We start from the raw sequence: 17456 nt of genomic DNA on the forward strand, positions 1-17456 counted from the left end.
CTGCAAGCCGCTTGGGAGAACAAACAAAGTTGTTTTCACCTTTAATGCGAATTCGATTTCGAGTGAGTTTAGTTTTTTTGACGATTTGAGTCATAGAAATTTCACAAGAATCTTCTCATTATATGCAATTCTTCTCCCCCTGCAACAGCGCAAACCAACACAAAAAGAAGAGTCGTGTCTGTCCATGAAAATGTAAACAGTTGGGGAGCGATGAGCCACAGAAGCCATCAACATACACGACTTTCCACACACACACACACACAAACACTCACACACCGCAACACACACACACGTAGCACATATTTGCATAAGAATTAGAAAAGCAAAATAAAAACCCGTAGAGCGTCGGTGCAAAAGGCGCGCAGAAATCTTGTTCGGCATGGGGCGGCCATATAAAGTCGGAAGGCATACCAAAAATAACTCAAAGTGTACACCTTCAACAACGGCGACACGAACAGGCTATATAGCTCCACAAAACTGGCCCATCAACGCCGCCAGCAAACAGCAACAGCAACAACAAAAACAACAACTACACAAATGGCAACATTAGCGCAAATTTCAACGGCGCACAATTTGAATTTGGATTTTTTTTTCTTCTGTTTTTGTTTCTGTTTTCCACAAACACACACTCATAGGAGAAACACGTTTGCTGTATATATTTATTTTGTTTTGGTTTTTTTTTTTGGGCATTTTTTTTTTCTTTTTGCTTTTTTGGTTTTTAATATATGTATATAGAAATATATAAAATACATTAAAGAAAAAAAAGTCCCCAAAGAGGCTGACAGACCTGGTCTCGGGGAATCTGGGGTCTGGCCAATGACTTCGAAAAAACCCAACAGAAATCAGTACAAACTTTAAGTCAGATAGCTGGCTTTAAGATACCCTTTAATTTTGGCTCATTTTCAGATTTAATATCGCAAGAAATTGTAGAATAATTTTAATGATTCGTCATTGTCACAGAAGAAGTGAGAAAACAAAAACAAGAATTAAACTTTAAACTATCTAAATTCTTTTTTTGTATAAATTGAGGTACGTTTTAATACATTTTAGATTTTTTTTTTTGTCAGTAAGTTCTTTAGGATCTTTATTAAGCAGGACTAAGGAATTTAAAATGATTTAGCAATTCTTAATAATCTAAATCACTAATGTACTCTGCCTTTACTTAGCTTACAGGGTGTAAACGTACATATGTTGATTAGCATAAATTATTTCTATGTGTCACCCCTGCTAAGTGTCTTCCATGCCATTTGTAAAGTGTAAAAATATTTTAAAAATCTTTATTTGTCATGTTTTTTGTGTCGTGTCAGAAGGCTATATTAGCTACAGCAGCAGCAGATGGCAAATATTTATTGATTTAATTGCCATATTGGCATTATTAATTTTTAGGCGATTTCTTTTTTCTGCCTTCTTCTCTCGTGACACATTGCGAAAGTTGTTTTTTGGCCTTTTTAAGTTAATTAGCAAATCGGTTACATACCTTTATTGATTGCAATTCTTATGCAAAGATCTCTGCATTGGCTATAGAGTCGTATCTGGAAATAAAAAAGAGAAAGCCAAACGATATAGAGTTTTGGTTAAATTTAGTTAAGTTGTCAACTAAACGAATGGATTGGCTATTGTTATACAAATGTATAAAATATTGGCACGCATTTTGTTGTTTATGCTAATTTCCTGATTGTGTTTCGCATGAAAAATGTTTAACTAAATGCATAAATTTCGATGGTTAAGCAAATGTTAATCAAACAAAAACCCAAAGGCAAATATCATGAGCACGAAAAAAAAAAACGAAACAGGTAGTATTAGAGCCGCAGTAGGAGGTGGTTAGGCCAGTTTTGTTTGACTATTGGACAATAAACACAACTTAAATTGAGATAGTGCAATGCGGCATAAATTAGCGGGTGATTTGAGGAAACCGAAATGAGGGCAAAACTCTTCGAAAAGAAGTGAAACTGAGTCTTGGACAGTTCTAACACTGGACTCCAGAAGAATTGCATTTAAATTGTAAAACAGATTGCGCAAAATATTTGTTTTTTGCAATTCAATCAGCTGACATTGGTTTGAATTTACGAATATATACATATTATATGTATATCTCTCCCTCTCGCACCGTCTTTCTCTCTCTCTCTTCTTGCCCAGTCAACGGAACCAGACGTCATTTGAAATACAAATCGCTTGATGTGCCACATCAGGTTTCGCCATGGTCAGGCGAAACAACGTTAAGCTAGCTTCGTCACTCATTTAGTCATTCAGTCAGTCAGCCAGTCAGTCACTCAAACTCAAAAGCAAACTCAGACTCAACTTGAAGCTCGAACCAGTAGAATTTCTAAACTGGTTGAGCGACACAAAAGGCCACATCACAATGCCCGTTCATCTGTCGCTTTCGTCTCTAGTTCTGGCATAGTGAATGTATAACAAATTCCAATTCCGGTAGGTGCCAGAGTTTAGTTTTTACTTTCAAATGCCAAACATATTTCACACAACCATCGCTGGCTAATTTGACTGTGCTGTTAATTGAGACTAAATGGCAGCTGGCGGCTGTGGCAATTGCCCCCGACGATGACGGCGTCGGCCCTAACGCTTTGATTAATTATGGAGAGTCTGTCATAATTTACATGGGTAGCTGCCCCACCCATTATCCACCCTCTCTTTCTCTCTCTCTCTCTCTCTGTATATCACTCCCGACTGTTAATTTGTTGTAAGTGTAATTGTTGAGAATGCTACAAACTACATGTATTTTTATATGCAGGCAAGTCACAAATGTTTGGACCATTGCATGCAAGAATTCAATAAAATGATGCGTGACACATTCAAATGTGTTGCACAATACTTTGGGGCAAGACAAACACATAGTACACACATCGAGATCGAGTGATAGACATGGAGAAAGAGGGCTGAAAATGAAAGCTTCAGTTCGAGTTTTGTTGTGTTAACCCAAAAATAGATAGATAGAGAAGAAAAAAATACGTTGACAAATGCCACTTGAGGCAACATGTGACAAATCATCATCATAAGATTTACTTTTCAAGAATTAATCCCCTAAAAATACTGCAAACTCATTGCTTAATCAAAAGTAAGAGTGAAGAAATTGTTAATAAAGTTTTAGCCGCTAGCATAAACAAATGCTCGAACTCAATCAACAATGAAAATAAAACAATAATCGCTACGTATTTGCCAGAGTTTAAACCATTTCTCCTTCCCCTCAAAGAGAGTTGAATCGAAGTGAAGCGCTTGCGTGCCTCAAGCTAATTGATCAGGCAGGCAACGTGATTGCAGCAGCAAACGGCGGCAGTTGCAACTACTGACACACCTTTTGCCACAAAAAGGAAAATGAAAATGAAAAGGAATCAAAAAGCCAATTGTGGCAATAATGAGCAACTGCCAGAAATCCAGATAAGACTACGAAACTATAAATGACTGACTGAATGGCTGACTGACTGACTGAAAGTCTGTGTGGGTGCTCAGGCCCAACTGAAACTGCAACTTCAGATAGTGCCACAGACGTAGCTCTGCGAGAGCCACCTGCATCTATATGCAATTTGAAAGCCTGCCAATCAGCTAAAAAACAATGAACAACAAATTTCATACATTAGGCAATAATAACGACCATAATATACTCTACACTCCATATGTAAAATCGAAAAGGGATTATCTAAAAGAAAGGAAAGCCTTGTCTTTTGAAATGTGTAATGTAATGGCTCAAAATTCGTTCATATCTAAAGGTAGGCAAGGCTTATATACATGAGCTTAAAACTGATATACCCTTCCTTACTATTTATGTTATTACTGGGTATACAAAACTATGCCTGCCAACAGGAGACAACACAGCGTGCGACTGCCAAAATATTATGTGCACACGATTTCGTTATGCATTTCAAATGCAAATTGGTTTTGAAAGGTAATTGATCCCAGGGCAACAGGCACAACCAATGACAGAATAATTCTCTGTGACTTTCAAATGCAGTGCAGGAAATACAAATCTACACGAAAAAACCAAAAAAAAAATGGTGAAATACTGAGTAATATGTATATAAATCTGAACTAATTTCGTATGCCAGAAACGAATACAAATCGAAATTAAATAAACTCTGCACGCTTTGTGGCACATTTATAACTTTGAACTTGACAGCAGGCCAAGCAACATCTAGTAGGTAGTATTCCATTCCATTCCATCTCCAACTCCAAGGCAAGTTCTTTTCTTTGCTCTCTTTTTTTTTTGATATGACAGCGTTAATTGAATTTCATTTTCATTTACATTCTGTGTCAAGTTTTCCCTTCGTTTTGGTAAATTAGAATCGTCTATTTTTCATTTCGATGAGTTTTCTTCGTTTTTCTTTTATGCTCTACAAACGGATTGGATTCTATGGTTCATTTGGCATGCATAGAAGCGTTACAAATTAACCCAGTTATTTATGATTATTTAGTTTTTCCTCTTGTTTTCAATTTTGGGTATTAAAAATGATTTAGCCGCCATGGCAATTGGGAGGAGAATATCATAGATGGATGCAGCACACAACAACAATGCAGCTACAAGAGTTCTTCTAAATTGCATAATCATCTAGCCTGGACAACTGATCGGACTCCTTCCCGTTGAGATGAGCTAGAGCAAAATGAAAACCTGTTTTCACAGGCCACTGCCTTCTGTTCCATTTTGAAAGTGGTAATTGGCCAGTGGGAATGGCAATTTGCAATTGTTTTGTTGTTGTTGTTGCTGTTGTTGTTGGTGCTGCCTCACTGGCAGATTGATGCCTCAGTTTGATAATGACCAATGCCAAGGCATGCAATCTTAACGGTTGCGGTGTCAGAGATTGAGCCAGAAAATAACAGATGCTAATGTCTTCCGAACCGCAGCCCCATTGCCCACAAACAAAAGCCAATAAACTTAAATGTGACTCACATGATGAGTCGAACTGGCTCTCAGAAACTGGAATGAGAACAACAGATCCGAGAATTTGATACACAAAAAATATATAAAATATGTAATGCATAAGCAAAAATCTGACCTTGAATGACTAAATGTTCACCTGAGCATAGCTTATGATTAATATTATTTAAGTTAAAATGGCAGAGTTCGATCAGTTCATCAAAATGATTCACAATTTCTTTAAGCAATTTTCCGTCTTTGAAGTTTAAGCTGACACCAGAGAGTATCGAACCGCCGAGATTACTTAGATGCAGGGTATTTTCAAGTTCCAATATCGATTCATTGAACAAATTCCCCGTGGTCAAGAGTTTCATTAAGTTACCAAATCACGTGAGTTTGTTGTAGATACCACAGACAGGCTTCACTTGGAGCATAATTGCAATTGGAATGCGTAGTTTTTGTTGCGTTTTTTTGCCATTTTTTTGTTTGTTGTTTGTTTTTTTGCTTTACGGATTGCATAAATAAGAAATACAAATTCATTAAAGCGCAACAGGCGTCACAAAATTAGCAAAAAACAAAGTGTTATGTGCGACAACTGCGAGAGCGACAATTAGGCGCATTTTGTTTGCCGCTTTTCACGGTGCTGCTGCTGTTGGTTTTTCTGTTCGTTCGTTCCAGTCAATTGTCAGTTGTGGTTATTGCATTGAAATCCTCCCCACTCCACTCTTTCAAAAAGAAAAAACCAAAAAGCAACAACTTAAATTGTGCAATAACAATTTGCGCTGCACAAAAATGTGCAGCCAGAAAACTGGCCAACAAAGAAACTGAGACAAAAAATGCCGCTTGATTTTGGATCTCTCTCTTTTTCTCTCTGTCTCTCTCTCGTTTTTTAGATGGGTGGGTGGTGGCAATTGGCTTGGAAGCCAACATTGATATTGCCCAACAATCGAAATTGTTTCACACAGTTCATTAAGACAAACAAACAAATAAACAATAAATAAAACTTAATTGTGCCATCGCATCGCAACGGCTGGAAATTGTCAACAACACAAAGAGAGATTCCAAGTGCAGTGCAAGCAAACCAAAAATGGGAAAATGGAAAAATGAAAATGTAGAGAAAATAAAGGGGAAGTTGACAATTTGGTGTTAATAGCTTTAAGCCTAATGAAGGTTAATGGACAAATGCATACGACTAACCAAATGCAGCTGCTCAAAAATTGTCAATGTGACGTGGAGAAAGAAAAGGGTAAAGTAGAGACGGGGGAATGCATATGCAAAATATGTATGTATAGTTAATAAAAAGATCGTATTTCATTAATTGTAAATATAAGAAACCGAAACCCGAAGAAGGCTTGAATTTTTGGTATTTTGGAAAAAACTGAACGACTAAACGACTGGGCGACTGATCGACTTGTTCGACTCTGGTTTTTTGTCTTGAGGAAGCGACAAAGACAACAACGAGCAATAGACAAAACAGCCACGCGGAAAATGTGCGCAATGGCGACAACTGCATGCCAATGAAAGGCTGCTGCCTGTCTAGCTTGGATGATCGCATTGGCATGCGTGGTGGTGGCTTCGGCTTTGGCTCCATCTCCGTCTCCATCACCAGCTGCAGCAGTCTCAGACCCACACGCATGCACAGAGAGTTGGCATTGTTGATTGTTGATTGGTAGCCAGTTAGCTGGCGACGTTAATTTCACTTTAACAAACATTTCGCTTGTCTTCTGGTGTCCCTCTCTCTTCAGACGGGACCAGACCAGGCCTAGGCCTATGGCCTAGCCAGACCAGATCGGGCCAGACGAGACCAGACCACAAGGCGAAGACTTTTGCGGCTTTGGAGTTGATGCTGATGCTGATGCCGATGCCGATGTCGATGCCTGTGACAGATCATATAGAAATGTGTTGCATTTTTAATCAAAACGATCGATCAAACGGTAGTTTTATGTTTGAGTTTTCCATGGCACATATGTATGTATGTGTACATATGTACATATGTTAGATGCATGCAGCCAGATACCTACATTATATTATATACATATATACACATCATATGGCATTCAGTTGTAGTTTGTTTTCACTCTGTTTGTTTAACCCTCTAAATAAATGTGCAGACTTTGATTTATCTATACCTCCTGTCTCGGTTTGCGTTTGCTTTAGTTGACATACGATACTCACTTATAATAATAATAATAACGGTGGCCTGCATATGCACACACACACACACACTCCGTAGATATAATTTGATCGATCGCTGTTGAAAATATAATTTGTTTGTATAGGAAATGCTGAGACGAATCGTATCAATTACTTCATTATTATTTGCATTGCAAGAATGGCAGCTGCCGCTGTTGTTGCTACTACTACTACTCCATTTAACCCTTAACCTTTTACCCCTGACCATGGCATTTGTATATGTACGATTGTATATAAGTTAGTTCAGGCCATGGGACAACCTTGACAACCTATAAACAATCAAAAAGCCATTAACGCCTGCCTCCAAAAACCTTTTAGGCCGCCTAGAGAAAACCTTGGCTATCGTGCGTTAGCTGTTTAACATTTATTTACAAACATCATTACGATGAGGCTGCAGATTTTCTCAAGAACTATTAAAGCAACTAAACAAAATTATACAATCTATTGAGAATATTGATACTCCAGCAACAGCAGCGCCTCCACCCACCAACAGCAACAGCAACAGCAGCAGCAGCAACAGCTTGTCCAACCAAAAGGTGGAAAAAAAAAGTATCTTTGCATTTCTAAGAAGCATTTAAAGCCCTCACACGCCGACCAAGCAGTGGGACATTGCGTGTTGTTGCATTTGTTGCTGCTGCTGCTGGGAAGCATTCACGTAATTTCAGCTTTGAATCTGCTTTGGTGCTACAAGTGTGACTATTAAATTGGCGGCGGTAATTTTAGGTGTTTTTTTTTTTTTAGCTCTGTGTTGTAAGTCCAATACACAGAGAGACGCCGAATGCACGCAAAAGACCGATGCCTGCAGCAGCCTGGGCTTGGGCTTGGTCTGGTCTGGTTGGGTCTTTGGACCACACAGTCAACCGAGACTGAAAGGGGGACAGTGCAGGGCATTGCGTTGCCGCTTTTGGTTTTGTTTGCCTTTACAGAAATTAACTCTCTTGTCTCTATATGCCTCTTAGAGTGAGTGTGTGTGTCTGAGTCTCTGTCTGTATATGTTTTGGGGGAGCATTATGCAACAATCGAGCAGTGCAATGCCTCTGCACCCGCGGCGGCACATATGAAAAGCAATGTCTGGGGAGTGAGAGGTGATCACAATTCTCAATTGAATTTTATGACGTCTTTAAATGACAATCAACGGTGGTCAGTGGGCCACCCAAAACGGTATTCAATCGCCTATTGGCTATATAATTAAAAGCGCCAATCTTCTCACAATCCCACCGTAAGGGGCAGAGAATCAGCAGCATTGCAAATCTGATTAGCATCCTACGCGCGACAGTTTTTGAGAATTATGCAGCATTCTTGGTTGGGTTGTCAGGTTGCCAACTTGACTGTAACTCTTGTCCAGACATTGCCCACACGCTTCGCTGGTCAGTGTCCGATCTGTTTAAAGAGTCTGCCAGCATGCCACAGACTGCCAGTGTGCCATCCACTGACAAATCAATAGCCAGAACGTAGGCCGACATGGCGACTCTTTCTCTAGCTTCAACTCCAGCTGCAGATTCAACTGCAACTTCAACTGGACCAAAGTGTAGGCATTAAATATGCTGCTGACACTTTTAAATCTGTCACGTTGCTGCCTGATGTCTGATGCTGCGGTAATAATAACCACATAAGCTGTAATGCACACACACATACAAACATGCATATATACTATGTATATAGCCATAGCTATCTATCTCTGACCAACTAGCTGTCAGTTGATATTGCAACATGATCAAGAATCTCTTTCAACCGGGCGTGGGCTTTGGCAACTAATTAAATAACGTGGCTATTATGGAGCTTGAAAAACTTGAGCAACGTTTTGTAATTTTATTTTTGATGAGTTCAAAAAAACGAACATAAAATGGTAACAAAAAATGTGTATAAAGACAAAAACCTCAAAGGCAACCGCAAAGCGCTTAAAAACTGAGTTTCAAAGCTATAAAAGTAAAAACAAAAAAAAAAAAAACACACACACAGAAAACTTATTATTATAACATTTAATTTTTATTTTAAAACTACGTAAAAGGCCAAGAAAAGGTCAAGGACTTTCTTAATAGGCACACACTCACTCACACTCGTATCTAGAATTAGACGGAAATGGGTCAGTAATAGATCAAGGCTTCTGGGAAGTGAGATCACAATGAAAATGAATTTAATGATCCATTTCAAAATTGGTTTAAGGCATTAAAAACTGAAGCCCTATTTAGAAGATTTAATGCGGAATGATGTAGGAATGACAAAAAACAAAACATAATTCGAATGCAATAAAATAAAAAATTCAGTTTTGAAGCGCATTAATTATAAACAACTTTTAGATAACTTCTTTAAAACTATTGCCAGATAGGGAAGAGCCTCGTTGGAAGGTGTGAAACAAGTTTTAAGTGTAATCTTTAAAGTCGTTATAAATGTTTTATTCCGGACATAAATTGCATATAAATATTTTAGTACCTTCAATCTTTTTTTTATTTTACCTTTTTATTGGATATCAAAATGGTTGAAATGGCTTTCTGTTCATCATAGAAATTCTTCTTACTTCTAATTAGAAATGAAGTAAAAAGAGAGAATTGCCAATTGACTTTGTCACATAATTCGCTTGATTGCTAATTCAATTTGAGGTTTTTCTGTTTGCATGTCAAGCAAATGGATTTCGATTTGAATATACAATCAACTGGAAGAAAGGCATTTGATTTACATTTTTCGAGCCTTTTGCTTTCATTGCCTTATACCGAATCCAAATTCAAATCCAAAACCAAATCGGAATCGGAATGGTGAATGCCAAAACAAATTTATGCGAAAAGACAAAGCCATGAAGAGTTAAAACCAATGCCAATGGCTTTCGGGGGGGATGCGAATGCAAATTTTTTGTTTTGCAGCCCGTTTCCTTGTCTCGAGCCACTTGAAGTGAACTCTTTTGCTGGCAACGCTGATGCCGATTCTGATGATGATGATGATGATGATGCGCAGGATGTCAGTTAGTCAGCCAGTCAGTCAGTTAGTAGAAAAACTGCATAGGGGAGCGCAGAAGCTGCATAGCAAACAGCATTGTGGGGTATAGGATTTCAGATTGCCAGCAACGAACTTGAAGACGATGATGATGACGCTTATCTTGTCGCAGCTTCGCTTCACTTTTGCCTCCTGCCACCACTTACCTCCCACCTGATGCTGCTACTCTGATGCTTCTCCTTCTCTCTGGCGACGAATTGACGTATGTTTCTTGGCCAGAGCATGCTCATGGGACACAAAAAAAAAAAGAAAATAGCGCAATGCAACTACGACAATAGCGACCGATGGCTGACTTGGCTTGGCCCGGGCTTGACTTGATAGGAGGAAGTGATCTCATCGTAAATTACAAATTACACAAAGTCACGATATCAATTTCAGATATAGCCATAGTGTTGTTGTTGTTTTTTGTAGCTCTGTTGCTGTTATTTGTTATAATTAAATTGTTTGCTGTTGTCTTTTTTTCTTCTATTTTTTTTTTTTGGCGAATGAAGAAGAAAAGTAAAGCGATTGACATGGAAATTGATTAATGTATTTAAATTGATTGAGCGAAACCTCCCTACACACACACACACACACAATCCCAAACTAATTGTATAAGAATGTTTCAAGCCGACCAAAAGAAAAATTAACATAAAAAAAACAAAAAAAAAACAAAAACACAATCGTTTGTTGAGGGTCAAACACCTACACAAGAAAACAAGTTGTTAGAATATTTTTTGGATGATGTTTTTTACCTTTTGCCCATTCTCGAGCAAGTTCATTAGAGGAATTGAGAGCCAGAAAGAGGCTTTGTGTGGCTGCCTGTTGTCTGTGTTCTGGCTGGCGAAAGGTGATTGCCGAATGGTGACCCATATGCGGTGAAAGCCTTAGATGCCTTGATTTTCAAAAAATGAATGAAAAATACCAAAACTAAATATGTCTAGTCATGGCCTAAGCCAAACGCTAATAACTAACTGTGACCCATTTAGAAGGCTAACACAAACACACACACACAGAAGTATGCCTGATCTCTGATCTTCGATCTACGCCTCCACATTGGGCGGAAATATTTAGCTATTTTAATTGGAGCACCAAAGCAACTATAGCCGCATATATGGATCGATTTGATTTGTTTATGGGCATTGGTAAATGTGCTTTGATCGGCTTCCGCTAAACTACTAGTAATCATCAAACAACCGAAAGCGAAAAAAACTATTAATGCACATCTTCTTTGGGCCACCTATGTATGTGTGTGTAGTTAGGAGCATATTTGTGGACTTAATGCGCCAATGGCTAATGCTTGCAGGCATTGCCAAATATTATTGGAAATATTCATCGTATAAACAAATATTATTGATCAACAACAACAAAAGCTGAAGCTTAATTAATAAAGCAAATACAAATATTTCATTATTTGCAGTTGTGCATGGCAAAAGTGCCAGCTAAAGCAAACTTATGCAATTGCCATAAATTTACACATTGTCATGTGCACACGGCTGCTCGGTCAGGTTTTCGTTGTTGTCTTTTATGTTGTTGGTTGGTTAATGGTTGTTGCTTTTGTGTTCATTGCAGTTTTCTAACAAATTCTCCCTCAAACAAAATTCGTAAAATATTTGCCTGCACAAGTGTTTTTTCTTTTGGACACTGGCAAAAAGATACGAATATGTATCTATCTATCTATGCCAATGCTCACCTGTGGCTCAGTTGTAGGTGGAAACAGCGCAATAGATAGCAAAACATAAAAACGAGAATTTGTAAACCGAAAGATTGTTTACCCTTGCAAAACTATAACCATTTAAAAGTTCTCCATTAGCTTTGAAGATTATTTCTTGCCTAGATACTTCTGAAAGATCCTTAAGTTTAGGAAAATAGTTGCAATAAATGATATTCCAAGTTTTCCCACAGTTACTGGATTCTTGAAATATGTGTAATATAATGAAATGAAGAATTAAGAACAGAGTAATAAGTTTTAAAAAGGCTAGATCTTTAAGGAATTTCTACCTAATGATAGTCTACACTCTGCAAGGGTATAAATTTGCATTTACGAGTCCAAAGCGAACACCAAAACTGAAACTCGAGTTATGTCACCTGACATAGCACCTGGGAATGGGACGGACAATGGGTTTGCCTTCCTTTGGTTTTTTTCTTCGTTTTTGGTATGCTTTTGGGTGCTTTTGACATGTTGCAGACAACGTAATGCATTGCACTTGTTGCAATATGAGCTAAAAGTTGTTTGCATATTGTTTCAGTGTGCTTGCTTTTGTCGTTTTTTGTGCTTAGGCATATTGTGTTTTTTTGTTTTGTTTTTGTTTTTGTTTTATCGCTTTGTCGCCAGTTTGGCTGCTGCGACCTTCAGCAGCATTTCGTAAGCTATTTATTTATGGCAACTATCCTGGCCACAGACAAGGTCAAATGCATATACACATATACATACATTATATGGGGGAGACATACATACATATGTATGAATGTATATAAAATCTGTGGCTTTTTTATGTGCATTACAAATCAATATAAATCGAAGAGTTATAAAAAGCTGAGCAGGCCATAAATAAAAGGCCACAAGACACACAATGAAATGTCTCAAGATCAAGATGCCACCAACAGGCAGTGCCAGCCGCAGTAAGAAACTGGAATTGTCTTGGGTATGGGGTACGGGTGAATGGCTGCTGTATCTGCTGGAACTTGGTGGCTGCTGTGGGCCAACGCATTGATAACTGCCGCCAGCAGCAGCAGCAGCAGCAGCAGCAGCAGCAGCAGCAAGAGCAACAGTTGCAGCAGCAGCTGCGGCCTGGCACATAAATCTTTTCACACCCAAGCGGACCGGCTTTTGTATCTGTGCAAAGTGCATGTAGTTTTGAAATTTGAGCTACGCATGCAAGATGCACCCGGGACCAGGTCTAGGCGAAATCACCTAGCTAATTACTAGACCAAACTTTGCACAAACAACACATACACAAGCCAAGATCTGGCAAATAATTCTACCTACAGAGAGCAAAAAAAGCAAAAAAAACAATTTTTGAAAAAAATAAATTCCCTCGTTCTGTGATTATCGCTAGTCATAATTTACGGCAACAACAACAACAACAAAAATAACAACGACAAAAAAAAGCAGCTCCAACAAGATTTCAGCCATTTGCAAGTTTTTATTTTTAATTGGCTAAAACGTAGAGGCATGATATCATATTGTACATATACTATAAGCAGTAATAATTTATTTTTAGCCAAATTGACAGCAGAGTCAAATAGCAAAAGCTCAGATAAAAATGTCTAATTAAATTGTGAGAAAGAGAAGAAGAGTCCATACCGAACGAGAGTGCGAAGGAGAAAGAGCTGTCGATAAGCGAAGCATTTAAAAACGCAAATACTCGAATTTCAGTTATCATTTTTTTTTTTATTCTTCGCTTATTTGTTGCTTGGTGTGAATGATTGCTACTTTGGCAATTCAAGGTTCAATCTCATAAAAATAAAAAGAATGCCAATGTAAGAATTTAAACAAAAAAGTCACACGCAGGGCTGAACTCTGCGAATGCGGAATTGCTGGAATTTAATTTGAAATCGTTTCGAAATAAAATTAGAGAGAACTATAAAACTGAAAGTCTGAATAAAAACTGATTTGAAGATAACCCAAAACAAAAATATTGAACACTAATAACTGATTTAGGTACATTTCTATAAAACATTTCACTTAATTGATTAATCTTGGTAAAGTCATGTACGAGGAGCACATAAAGAAAAGAAGAAAAGATTAACACAATAAAACAATAGCCCATTCGTATAATGAGTTGATGATGAAACAGAAAGCCAATTATGAGATGTCGATTTTCAAAATTTCACTTTCCATAATGAAAAGCTAAAACCAAAGCATGCGCAAATATGCAAACTCACCTTAAGTCCAACGTTGCGTATGATTGACATGCACCCAAGGTGGAGGAAATTAATGAAAAGCGAACACACAAAAGCCAAGTAAAATGAAAAAAAAAACACACACACAAAAACATAAACTCGCTTGCCGTCGTAATATGAAATTCACCTTAATCCATGGAAAAACGCTTGGAATCTGTAATGAAACAACAACAAGGAAAAAATTAATTGTAAATTCGATGTGTTTTATGCAAGTGTGAGAGAGTAGTAGTAGTGTGTGTGTATTTGTGTGCGTGTAGTTGGTCCATGGGCAAGTCTATGCATTGATTGCGTGCCTCGAAAATGTTTACAACATTTGCTATTTTTGTTTAAAACAGCAATAGCAACAACAGCAACATCCATTGAGTGCATACAAGTCGTATGCGCAATCTGAGTAGCTTTTCTCTCGTTTCATCTTGTTGCTATCGCTGTAGTTGTTGTTGTAGTAGTAGTAGTTGATGTTGTTGTTGTTATATATGTGTATTTGAAAACGCATCGTGTCGTATGGCAATCAACGCTCACAGCTGGAAACTTCTAAGTTTGTTTACACAACACCAACACCAACACCAAACACAAAAGTTGATGTCGGCTTTTTGAAATGGGGAAAACATTTTTTGTCTTTCCATTTAACTTTTTTCATGACATTACAGACATATTCGCATAAGAAGATTATATCCATAAAAGTGCAAAAATACATTTGCTTACGAGGGTTGCTATGGAAAACTTCTGAAATTGGATGTAGTTTTCCATTTCGCATGGATAGATTACGATTCTGTATAATTTTCTTAACTAAGAAACTGATTACGGGGAAAATTTCTATTTCTTCTGATAGAAAAAGATATAGTTTCTTTATATATTCATGCATAATGTTGTTAAATGACTGAGTAGTCACAAGCCATTTCTATAAAAACACTTATACATATTTATTTCATTAATAAAAAATTGATTTCTGGAGAAACCAAACCAAGATTATTATTTTTTGCCCTCTTAGTCTAGGTCAGTTGATAAGCCAAGCTTTCGAACTTAATCTCATTACTTGATGTAGTATATAGCTTTAGTTGTCTTTTAGCTGTCTTATTGAACAGAAGTTGAAATTAAAAATGCTAAAAATTTGTTTATACATTTTTTCAATTCTTCTCCTGCACATCTCTTCACTTGCCCAAGGTGGGTGGTTATTATTATTAAATTAATTTTTTAATTTAATAATGGACTTTTATAGCTGAATTTCATGCTGGTCGAGAATATCGAGAGCAACAAAGTCCTCGATTGTTATATAGAAAGGAGAATGGCTACCTGAACATCGACGAAAATCAAACACAACTTGTACGTAGTTTGTTAAAAAAACTCGAACTGGATGATCTGCTATATAAGTTGAAGAGAGTTGGCACATATGAAAACGCGATACTCTTTGAAATGAATACAAACTTTTTGGCAAAGGATATTGTTAAGGCATGGAACGATAAAATACAGGAAATTCAACAGAATTATGATAATCTTGAGGAATGTGATGATATTTGCATCAGTGAAGATTTCACATTAAAACAAACAGTAATAGATTTTATTTTACCCTTTACATTTCGATAATAAATTCAATTAATTAAACTGAATACAATGCATTCTATTTTATTTGTAAGCGGAAGTCTATCTTATCGTTTTATATGATATATAAATGGTAGGTTTTATAACATATACGTAAATAAACTTTCATTGATACTTGGAATGGAAAAAGAGTTTTCTTATCAGCTGCGAGTTTATTTTAGCATTCTGATTATAAAAGATTGTTGGTACGATTTGAATGAAAACAACGAAATTAAATAACAGCTGCCTTGAAATCCTATATGGCAAATAAAACATTCACCCACCCAACTATCCATTTGCAATTTAATGCACTCACCAACTGTAATTCAATACGTCTGCTGCAGTTTATGAGTTAAGGCAATTCCATAACCTTGACTTCATTACCAGTGTATCTTTTTGTTTGTTCGTTTGTATCTGCACTTTGAAAGTTGCAACGAAAACAGAAATTCACACGAGTTAACAGATACAACAACTATTATATAGAATCATAGTCAACACATTCTCAACGGCGCTTGGCTTTTGTCGTATTCAATGTCAAGACAAAGTTGAACTCTCCGACACAGTGAGATAGAGCAGGCAGAGAGAATTTAAAGAGAAAGAGTTGTAGAGATTGGGAACCCAATCAAAATCCAATGCTATCCCACCATAAATCACTAATGGCACCAAGTTTATCTGTCTGTTTAAAGCAACATAAATTCTTATAAGAGAAAAAACCAAAACAAAAAAAGAAATCAAAACCAAAAAAAAAAACAAAATAAAAATAAAAAACTAAAAGGTTCTAACACCTCTCAACTAAAACTGAATACGCTTGGAGCTGCAATGGCTCTTGGCGTTCATAATTTATGCGATCTCCAGACAAGGCTCTTTTGATATCAAATTGTTTTAGCCGCCACATGAGTTATGGCTTTTCATATCCGCCGACCAAATTGGCTCAAAGCTTCACTCTAAAAAGCCGACCCAGTATTTTTCAGATTTTCGGCGTGAATCCGTTTCCTGTCTACGTCGTTTGAGACAAACATTTGAAAATTTTGCTCTAGAGTTATTATTATAATTACAATCATGAACGAAATGTGGAGGCTCAAAAAGGGCGACGATGATTTCAACAATGAGAATAAATGCTATGTAGAGTGGAATCGAACGTAATCCACGTTAAATACAAAATTTAGTAAGTGATGATGTCAAATTCTGTCTGCAAATAGAAAGATGTACAGATTTCTAATAGAACTCTATACTGTCTATACGTCATACTGTACCCATTCGTAAAGGGTGTCTCCTGCTCATTTACATGGGCGCTTTCACAAGGGTATTGAAACAAAAGCTCACAAATCACTTAGATTAGCCAATACGAAGATGGATATTATCATTTCAATGGACAAAGAAGAGAGAAAGAAAAATCGATAAGCTTAACCAAATTGGGGAATTGGAAATCGATGGATGGCTCAGCTGCCGATAATCGAAAGCAAATTGAATTAATAATAAAAGAAAAAGCCAATAGCTGTCAGCTGACAACAAAAATAAATTTGAATTATTGTATTTTTTGGAAATTGTCATAATTTCAACTAATGTGCCCGACGGTATGAATATTGTGCGTGTTATCGAAAAGAAATTTGTTTGGCTATTTTGTCTACATTTTGTTTTTCCCGCTTTTATTTTTTTTGTGAAGTTGTTTTGCCCCCCCACTTTCCACTTCTTCACTCTTCACCTACTCTCATTTTCCCAGTCTTTTGGGGTATTTTTCGTATGCCAAACGCGCTTGTCAAATAAAATGTAAAGTTTATGTGACAGTTTAGCGATTAAAAAAAGAGAGAAAAAAAATGCATTGAAAACTGGCAACGAACGAGATTAGGAACTGTTGATAGGCCCTAGCCCGAAGCTGGCAGCTCACGAAAATATTAAAAAGCAACTCAGAAATTATATTTAAATGTAAATTAAGTGGGTCTCAAATTGCTAAATATAA

The 17456-nt window shown here is 37.1% G+C and overlaps 1 protein-coding gene across 2 annotated transcripts in view; it reads right to left on the bottom strand.

The window, feature by feature from the left end:
* Nucleotides 1-17456, bottom strand: part of LOC6647034 (stAR-related lipid transfer protein 13) — a 96020-nt gene that overhangs the window by 60665 nt on the left and 17899 nt on the right. For both annotated transcript variants that reach the window (XM_015177422.3, XM_047013499.1), the window contains exons 2-3: nucleotides 13907-14078; nucleotides 1478-1532 (exon numbers count right to left, since the gene is read on the bottom strand). The gene's annotated coding sequence lies outside the window, so the exon portion shown is untranslated. The remainder of the gene's footprint in view (nucleotides 1-1477; nucleotides 1533-13906; nucleotides 14079-17456) is intronic.

Source organism: Drosophila willistoni, chromosome 3R (assembly GCF_018902025.1).
Source record: "Drosophila willistoni isolate 14030-0811.24 chromosome 3R, UCI_dwil_1.1, whole genome shotgun sequence".
Lineage (NCBI taxonomy): Eukaryota > Metazoa > Arthropoda > Insecta > Diptera > Drosophilidae > Drosophila > Drosophila willistoni.